The sequence below is a fragment of the Phragmites australis genome, chromosome 24 (genome assembly GCF_958298935.1).
Source record: "Phragmites australis chromosome 24, lpPhrAust1.1, whole genome shotgun sequence".
Lineage (NCBI taxonomy): Eukaryota > Viridiplantae > Streptophyta > Magnoliopsida > Poales > Poaceae > Phragmites > Phragmites australis.
In genome coordinates this window covers 21,543,193-21,553,638 of record NC_084944.1, presented here as the reverse complement: position 1 = coordinate 21,553,638, position 10,446 = coordinate 21,543,193, and the positions used below count along the sequence as shown (strand labels likewise).

Genomic DNA, 10,446 nt, shown 5'->3' with positions numbered 1-10,446 from the left:
CCGCCGCATGCTTCAGCACACAGAGGGTCACGAGCTCCCCTTCGAGTTCAGTGCGGTCCAGCTCACCCTTGAGGCCGCCTGCTCCTTCGCTGACACCAAGGTGATCATTAAAACTTCTAAATTTATGCCTTTTCCTTCATCTATATTACTCTTTGCAATGATCATGTGCGTGAATAGCCTCAATATTGTGTTTTGGTTGGACGGTTCAATCAGAGAAGGTTCAGTTCACGTGGTGTACTTTCAGTTGTTAAGGCATTGGATCATGCGAGATCTGTTGTTTGTATTGTAACAGAGTAGTTAACTTTGATTTTAATGCAGTGTCAACAAAGGTCATAACTAGAGGTAAATGAACTGAATCTTACATTTCATGTCCTGCCATGATATGCTGCGTTGTACCAAATTTTTTCATCCAGTTCTGATAGTCAAAAGCTTTAGTCACAGAGGATGGGTCTAAGAGCATCTCTAACAGACTAGCCAACTTACACCCTCCATATCTCTAGTTCGAACATGGTAGTTGCAGAGGCTGACCATGCACACCTTCCTGCCAGAGCAGACGGCATCCGCAGCATCCCGGCTAAACTGCGCTGGAGAGGGCGTTGTTGGCGTCATACCCGGCACCCATGCATCCCACGATGAACACGAGCCCGCGGGACGCCCTGGCCGCACACCACCTGCGTGGCACAAAAGAGAACCGCGGGTCTAGTTGCCACCACGACGAGGACGAGGCGGCCTGTGGCGGCCATGTACAGCAGATGACATGCATGAGCCGTGGCATCCTCCCCCGCGCCTCCTCTACCGCCCAACGGCGCCGCCGCTGTTGGCTCCTCCCCCATGCGCGCCGCCGCTGTCGGCTCCTCCCCCGCACCTCCTCTATCGCCCATGCGTGCCGTCGCCACCGGCTCCCCCGCATGTACCGTTGGCGTTGACGATGCGTCACCGCCCATCATGGCCAAGCCCCTTGCTCCGCCACATCCCTCGGCCGCGTCTGTTGCCGGTAGCTCCCTGCCGCTACCGCCGGCCGCCGCGTCAACCACCACCACCAAGCACCTGTGTGCTCCTCGCTCCCTTCATGGCTCCCAAGAATGCACCTCCTCCGGCCGCCGCCATGGCTGATAGCATGATGGAGCCGAGGCCACGGCGGTGCGGCGAGGGCAGAAACACGAGCCAGGCAGCCAGCTGAATGCTGACTTCCAACGTTGCCTTCCACGTTTTGAGGTGCCCTTTGATTCAAAATTCATAAGTCCATACTAGTTTGACACTTTAATCGCAGCTTTCAAAACTCATTAACCCCCCAAAGTGCGACTAAAGATGAGCGTGTTGATTGATTGAGTTTAACACTTCTATCATTCTTGCACAGCTTTGACAGAACTAAACAACACCAAAAAAGCAAAAGTGAGCTTTAAAGGACAACAAGGCATTGTGAATACTGATTACCCACTCCACCACACAAAGCCAAATCATGAAATCAGTCACCTGCATGATATGGTTGGCGACATGGTAGGCAGGTCTTGGTCACCCGAAAAGAAGTCATTTTCGTCCCCCTTAATCCCCTTACAAACACACAAACACACAGACACACACTAGATTCAGCTTTTATTTTATGGGGTACCTGCGAAAACACTTCTCTACTTACATTTGGTAGTGAAAGGAGTAGTGAAAGTAGTCGGTAATTGTTAAAGAAGAATGAACTTAGACTAGCGTACTTAATTGAGGGTGTGGATATATTTCTAGATCAAGACTTCTCTGAAGACCCAACTGAGTCGAGTGAAGGCAAGTTGTGTTCTTGAACATACTTATCCAAGTTTTTAAATATTTTATTTTACAAATATGAATGCTAATAAAATGTTGGGAATCCCAAGAGTTAGATTTTACCCAAGTTTTCCCTTATCATCCTTGTCGTCTTAGTATGATTTTGGGTTATGGATGAGTATATAATGCTTAGCCTTGCTTTGAGATGGTAATCATGATAATTGCTCTACGAAATTGATAATGGTCCTATGTAACAATGATAAAATATGATGGAATAATTTTTGTAGCAATATGGCATAAGAATTTGAGCATGTGGTGTGATGAAACCGGTATGCGATGTACGGATGGGAATGTGATAGTCTTGCTCAAATCTAAGGACCGGTTCATAAGGTGACCTTTCTATGTTTACAGTGCAATCACAAGCCTGGTATGGGACGTGCCTAGCCAATTAATTTGCTTTACTCTCAGCATAGTGTAGACCAAGTAGAAGAATGGGGAATTGAAGTGTGTACTTCCGGGATCCGAAAGGCGCAAGAGGGGCCTTCCGTTGTTGAGGTGGAATCACGCGGCGGTGAAACCTTAGCTCGTAGACATGTGCTGAGAGGGGCATTGTAAAGGCTTTGAAGTGGTCGACTTGGTGCACACCTTGGAAGTATGTAAGGTGCCAACGGGTACCAATAAAAGAGTTTGATCATACCTTGTGAGTAAAGTGTACAACCTCTGTAGAGTTAAAACTGAATATTCAGCCGTGCTCACGGTCACAAGTGGCATTGAAAACCTACCATGATTAGAACTTGATGGTTTAGTTAGTATGGACAACTGTGGTGGTGGGAACCATAGTTGAGGTGTGGGTCAATCACGATGGCGGGAATCGTGGTTGAGGTGGTTTGTCGGTTGTTCAACCTTGGTGGTGGGAGCCATAGTTGAGGTGTTGTTTTGGTCAACCTTGATGGTGGGAACCTTGGTTGAGGTGGATAGTTGGTGGTTTGTTTAAGATGGTTGGAATCTTGAGGTTAGATGATTACTTATTTTGGTTCATTTAATTTATTACTCACTTTTCAACTGCTTTTGAAAATAATTGCTGTTTTATGCAAAAGAGCCATATCAGCCTTATCGTTGTTAAAGCCTTCATATGCATATTATTCCTTCACAACTTACGGAGTACGACATGTACTCACACTTGCTATAACTAAACACTCAGTTAGGAAAGAATTCGAAGACCTCGTGAAAGATGCATTCTAAAGAGGTGTTCTTCGTCGATTGTCTGTGGGGTTATCGGTGAAGATGTTGAAGACTATAAGGGCGTAGATGTGACGTTCTAGGCGCGTGTCTCCCGTTCGGTTGCCTACGGTGTTGTTGGACACTAGTGCTTCTGTTCCGCTGCAGATATCTACATAGAAGACAATATATGTCAATTGCTGTAAGAGTTTAACGTTTATTTTTTAAAAGTATTGCTTTTGTTATTTCGCCTGTGATGTCCTTATATGTGTTAAACATCCTAGGCACACATAATCCGCATCTGATTTTGTCCACTAAAATCGGGTGTGACAAACATGGATATATTACTTAACTAACAATATAGGTTATACATATTATATTACCACGTCTTAAAGTATAGTTGCCTAAAGACCAAGAAGTGACTGAATATTATTTTTTTCCCAGTTCCGAAGGCACAAGCTGAAAACAGTTTATGAGCACTCGTAAAAAAAACCTATGGTAGCCCATGTTTAACTATGATGTTGGTACTATAATTGGCATACGTATCTACCAACATAGATATATTACTTAACTAACAATATAGGTTATACATATTATATTACCTCGTCTTAAAAGTATAGTTACCTAAAGACCAAGAAGTGACTGAATATTATTTTTTTCCCAGTTCCGAAGGCACAAGCTGAAAACAGTTTATGAGCACTCGTAAAAAAAACCTATGGCAGCCCATGTTTCACTATGATGTTGGTACTATAATTGGCATACGTATCTACCAACACAGATATATTACTTAACTAACAATATAGGTTATAGATATTATATTACCTCGTCTTAAAAGTATAGTTACCTAAAGACCAAAAAGTGCCTGAACATTGTTTTTTCCCAGTTCCAAAGTCACAAGCTGAAATCAGTTTATGAGCACTAGTAAAAAAAAAAAATAGTTTGTTAGTATCAAAGCAAACACCAAGAATTGAGAATACCGTATACATGAAGAAATTCACGTCATTTTTTTATCTGCCAAATGTATTAAATATTAATAGCTAAGCACATTTGTAGCATTTCAGTATACATACCGCATTCGCCACTAGAATTGCAGGCGCTGCAATCCCCCGTTGATGCCCTTTACTTCAGCAGGTACCCGCCCCTTAGCAGTCTACGAATCACACATATAGGTTACTGTTGCTATGCTCATTGTGTGCGTTTATAGATTAACAAGATTCCATGATTGTGTCGATGCATATAAGCCTAACACACAACAAATCATCCTAAATAATGAAACAAGTGTCAAGGTGACAAACAGTCTGGATTTTTCATCTCTTCGTTTTGCGTCTATTTCTTTGCTTGAAGGATACTTTGGTAGACTTAGACGGTTCGCATGCATAAGGTTCAGTTGTAAAGAACTGCATGCATAGACAGTTAACAGAAATCTTTATTATTTAATATATTATCCAATGAATTATCCTACAAAAACCTAATGTGTGACCAAGACAGAAATTTGGATTGCTGTCATATAGGATACTATAAAATAAAAACTCATAGTGGCTGCTAACCTACATTCCTGTTGTCATAGTGGTGTTTCTGGAACAACCCATAAGATACTTTGGTCCAGATGGGATCATGAGAACCATGGTCTGAGTTTCCTCGTATTGAACAAAAAATTGGTTGTGTTGGTCCTTGGATATTAAATAGAAATTTAGCATATTCACAGCGGCTACAGACAATTGTAAGTTCATGTATTGGAATCTAAATTTATGCCAATAGAGACCACTATACCAGCAGAAGAAATTCTGGTCAAAACAATATGTCTTGGAACGCAGTTGCCAACAGGAAGCACTGAGCTATTGTCACCTTACAGTCCCTATTTTGTCAAAATACTATCTTCATAGGAGGTGGTAATGACTTTTAACACAAATAAGTATATCAAGTCGTTTAGTTCAATCAGAGAGACAGGATAGTGAGAAATGGTAGCCAACTTACATCGCTTTTTAATGCAAAAGTGGCTGTTAAAGATCAGCTGGGTCAATTGCGAACAGTGTTTCGATCTATTGCAATGCTGATTGTGGAAAATCTTTGAATGTCTCCCTTATTCGCCTTTTGTATGGCTGCTGAGGTTTAAATATCGTTGCGCGAGGAAGCTTTGATTTTTTACAATATTTTTCTGTGGGGGAGCCACACAACTTAAATTTTTTTTGCAGCTGTTCCACACTTCCACCTAAAAGGGGGCAGACATGAATAGATCAGTGAAATATACAAGATAATTGCAGTTGCTATTCAAGGGCAAAATGAAAGAAAGCATGGGAATTCTCAAAAAGAAAAGAGGACAGAAAGCATTAGAAATGAATGTTTAAACCTGTGGCAATAAAATCAGACTTTCGAGGTCCTTATAAAATAGAGTAATCAGATTTTCAAGGGAGATCAATGTTTTCACGTGAGGCAATGCTGACTAAACAATTTCTATTCTGGCATGACTCAGTTAGAGTTCCTAAAAAAATAGAGAAGAATTAACAAACCAACAACATTTATTTATGACAAATACATGAGCAATGCACTGAAAGACGTTAAAAAAAACGAATCTTCCTCCTGGGATTTCTTCTCACAATACTATGATGAACAAGGGTGTTTTTTCACTTCTCACCTCCACCTGCTGGGGATTGAACCTGGGTCAGAATCAGAAACAGCATACTCTCGTGCTGTAACACCAGGAAAGAACACATCCCAAACCCATTATCGATGGTACCAGAATTGGAAAACTCAAAATGGAAAAATTCCTTGAAATCTATAACAGAACTACACACTCAATTGAATCTAATTTAGTTCAACATTTCTAACCAGGCTATGTTTAACTGGAATTCAACCAAATACATACTGGAAGGCATATCATATTGACATCTCAGACAGTTAAGCTCGCTATTGCTAACTTCAGTTTGTCCTGGCATAATAGGACTCCCAGCTAGCAACTCGGCTAGGATACACCCTGCGCCTGCGCCCCGCAGGTCCACACCTACATCATAATCTGTCGCACCCAGAAGCAGCTCCGGTGGCCGGTACTATAGGGTCACCACCCTGCTCGTCATCGGCTGCTTACGGTCTAGATCAAAGAACGATGCCAGACCGAAATCTTCAGCATGCCATTGTTGTCTAAAAGCAGGTTTGACCCCTTGATGTCGCGGTGCAACACCCCCCGGTCGTGGCAGTGTTCCAGACCTGACAGCAACTGATGCATATAGCACTTAACCTGCATTTCATGATACGCTGTGAATGCGTGAAGCTGCTGGCACCAGAGTTTGCAATGCGGTAATGGTGGGGGATCTTTATTCTTGGAGACCTGTGGCTCAGTGAACTTGATGTCCGGGCTGGCCACGAGTCCGGCGAGGTCGTGCTCCATGTACTTGAAGACGAGGTAGAGGCTGCAGTACATGCGGGAGGTGACGAGGCTGTCGAGCTTGACGATGTTTGGATGGTCGAGGCGGCGGAGGATGAGGATCTCGCGGGCCATGAAGTGGACGCTCTCGGGCTCGAGGTTGTTGAAGAGCACCTTCTTGAGCGCCATGATCTTGCCGCTCACCGTGTCGCGCGCCTTGTACACGTTGTTGTACGTGCCCTACCCGATCTGCCCCCACAAAGATGCCATTCGTCCGTTGTATTTATTGCTCTGCCTGCTTGCTTTCTTCCCAGGAAAAGATCCATCAAATGATCAGAGTATCGAATCGTAACTGCCTTTAAGAACAAAACTTCAAAACTGTGTTCAAAATTTTGTACCAGTACCGTCCTACTCCTAGCATATGCGCGCACATGTGAAGCTCGCCGCCAGAAGCAGCAGGGCCAAAAGAAGACGGGTTTGTTCAAACTACTAGTAGAAAAGATTGATTAGAGTGAGAAATTAAGGAGAGTGATATTTGGTTCTTGTGATTTCTGGATATATGTATATGTACGTAATGAGCGATCAATTTAAGGTAAGTGTGTAGTTAGCTTGTATTTTTTTAAGTACAAGTCGTACGCACTCATGCACACACACCTTGGCTGTGAATCACTGTAGTGAAGACGGTGAGGTCATGATGAATTCGATATCAAGGTGTGCAGAACCTACTATAGGTAAAGCGATTTATAGTAACAAACTTACAGTTAATGCGGCTCACGGCCTGCACATAATTGGCCCACGGCCCACCTCCTACCTTCTTCCTCACCTCGCCGCCACATCCTTCCTTCCGTCACCGTCCCCGATGCCGACGCGGTCCGCCCACGACCACTTCCGCTGCAAGTCCTCCTCCCTTATTCTCACACTACCATTGCTGGCCTTCTTTTCTCCTCCTCCTCCATCTCCGGAAGCTCCTTGTCGCTAGATCTGTGCCCGGCGCCCTCTCCTTCACTAACGTGCATCATTGAGGGCGGAGGAGGGAAAGGACCCGGATAATGTTCAATTTGAATGTCACAACTGTGTTCTACGAGGATAATTCATTCACGAAAAATCAGCAAGGGAAAAGAGCACCATAATTGGTAATGAATAGATTTGCACAATGCCTTTGATATATGTTGCAATTTGTAGACAAATGAGGTGAGAAAACGGAACAATGAAGAAACATTTAATTCAGAAGAGATGCGTAGAAGGATAATGCAAAATTATTTAGTAACAATAGTTTACTAATCAACCTGCGAATGTTGTGGGATACAGCTATCTATTTTCTGGAGATCTACTAATTTAGAATGTTTAGCAGGAAACATTTGAGTATCACAGATTCAAGTTGTAAAACCAGTTGTCAGAAATGATCTAAAAAAATTATATATGACTAAATCTTTCTCTTCATGAGAAAGGGGTCAATAAGAGATAATGAAGTTGGACCTGCATCTTTACGAAATATAAATCCCTATCTGGTGGTGCTTTATCAGCCAATTAATCTCAATGAAATGAGTTGCAGCTTGATCTTGCATTGCACCACTGATTAGGAAGTTCAGAATAGGCACGCCACGTCCATGATCCGAGAGTATCAATCAGATTTGTGCTAAATCGAGTCTCATGCTATTACATAACTCCAAGCCCGTGCTATCAAATTTTTTACGAAGTGTTGTAAGATTTATATGCCAGTATAAAATATAATGCAGATTTGAATTATGTATGTGATCACCTTTTTGCAGTGCTGGTTGGCCTTCTGTGTTTGCCTTTCTCATCTTTTCTCGTTCAGTCATCTTCCTTGAACTCGCATCTAGCTAAAATATGGCGCTTCCTGCTTGCCAAGTCCTCCCTCTTTGAAGTTGGACATGGTTAGAGTCATGATTATACGGTCAATAATCAAAACAAATCAGTTGCTGAATCACCTGATCAGCATATCGTACTTGAAGGAGGCAAACCATCAATTACATAGTGTGCATCCGCTCTGAATGAGGTACAGGTTGGGGATAACAGGGAATGGAATTGGAGTGGGAGGAAGCACCAATTTTGGGAAAGAACGCAGTCAGGAGAGGGAGAGACCGCGTCATTACCAATCTGATTGCCATCTCGCCGCCGCCCAACCTTTCACCGTGGCAGGCTGCTGATCCGACTACCCATGTACAAACCCTGCTCGCCATCGCCTCTTTAAAATTAGAGAGGAGTTCCGGTGGCACCTTGCGGCCGTGCCGGCAGGCTTCGGCGCTGTTTACCAGCACTCTGGCAGCCCACCTGTAAATAGGTTCAGAGTTCAGACTAAACCAGCAGAGAACACAAGGCGCCTGTCAAATAATAGAAGATCACACGCCTGTCAAGCACCAAACAGGTCATCCTATGTGATCAGTTATAGTTTCAGATATAGAGCTTGGATCACCTTTCTGCAGTGCTGGTTGGCCTTCTATGTTTGGCTGTCGAGAATTTGTTCCTGACAACATATTCGCAACTGACGGGGTTATCTTCGTGATTCAGGGATCAACCAAGAAACAAGGCATAGGATGTAGATAGATTCGGACCCCCGGTTGAAGTAATACCTTACATCCTGTGTAGTTGATGATGAGTATGTATTCTTCCAAGTACAAGCAATGTGGCTTGCCCTATTACAAGGAGTAGATCGGATCTAATCTAGAGTTGAAGTCGCCGAGTGTTGGGGGAAAATAGACTAGCCTGAGGACAATGGTTGAAGATTGCTATCAAAGGTCCCTCCAGAGCTTTCGGTCTCTAGACCCTCAGCAGGAGGCCCGACTTCTGGAGGCTGCGGGCCCCTTCGGGCCACCTCTCCGGTACGTACGTGGCCTTCCCAAAACTCGGAGCTACAGCAAGCCTCTCCGGAGCCTTCGGCCTTCGGACTCTCAGCAGGAGGCTTGGTCCCCAGAGGTTGCGAACCCCTTCGGGCCACCTCTCTAGTGCCTATGCGGCCTTCCGAAGCCTAAAGATGCAACAAGTCCTCGGCGATAATATCAGGGAAGAAAGGACACCCCTGCAATCGATTGACGCGAGGTGATGGGCGATTAATGTCGTGTAAGTGGTGCTTATCCTGACACCCCAGTGATGAAAGTCGTCCTGACACCCCCACTAGAGTAGCACCGGGCCGCAATTAGCAACCGGCTCACCTCTCAGGGGGCAGGCACCACAATAGTTACCACAGTAGATATTTATCTTCCATGTAAGGTAAAAAGTAGTTATCCGGGATAAGGCACAGTAATTCGGTTAGGTCCTAGATATTTGTACATCGTGATAACTTGTATACTAAGCTGTGTATCACCCTATAAATAGGGGGTCGTGGTCATCTAGGCAAGGATAGGGTCACAAGAAAAAAGCTCAACACAACACAAGGGGCAACATACAGGACACAGAGGTGCACAAACACAAAGTCACGCTGTGATATTCCCCCTAGACCTATCTATTTTTCTACTATCAATACATTTGTGGTATTCCTTCCTCTTAAAATTCGTCTCCAAGCTTGAGTCTCCTCCTTAGAAGAAACTCTCGCCGTACTTGCTGGGGTAAGACGATCTTTTGCTCCAACAGCGCGTTGTCTGTGGGGACTCGAACACAGAAGTGCTAAAGAGAGGTAGGAATCCACCAAAAAAACCACCAAAGCGCTAGCTCTAGCCGCCATATCCACCGTTGCAGCCATGCAACCATATGCGTGGCTGCCTCAGCCATGCACACCGTGTGCACTCTCCAGCCCCGCAGCCGTGTGGGACGACATTCCTCCGTCCTGTGACGACCCAGAATCGTGGGTTGGTACGGAGGCCCAAGACAACGTGGAAGACCTCGCCGCACCAGGAGAGGTCACAGCCGAGGCTGCAGCCAAGTAGGCCGCCTTCCGGTGGTTTTGGGCGATCGAACCCAAGGGTGTTCCCGCCTGGGCTCGGTCCCGAAGTATCTCTTTCGACAACACCCAGGATGCCCCGTGCGAGCCAACATCTTCGGAGAGTCTGTCCACCCAGCGTCCTCCTCGGGCCCCTCAGGCGAAAGAAGGTTCCGAGGAGGCACAGGGTTTCGGAGTGCGCAGCCCTCGTGACACCAACCACGCGCAAGGAACCCCAAGTCCACCT

At 44.8% G+C, this 10,446-nt stretch overlaps 1 pseudogene; it reads right to left on the bottom strand.

The window, feature by feature from the left end:
• Positions 1 to 943: 943 nt before the first annotated feature.
• LOC133907270 (probable serine/threonine-protein kinase At1g54610) lies at positions 944 to 6,595 on the bottom strand (annotated as a pseudogene).
• Between the last annotated feature and the right edge of the window lie 3,851 nt (positions 6,596 to 10,446).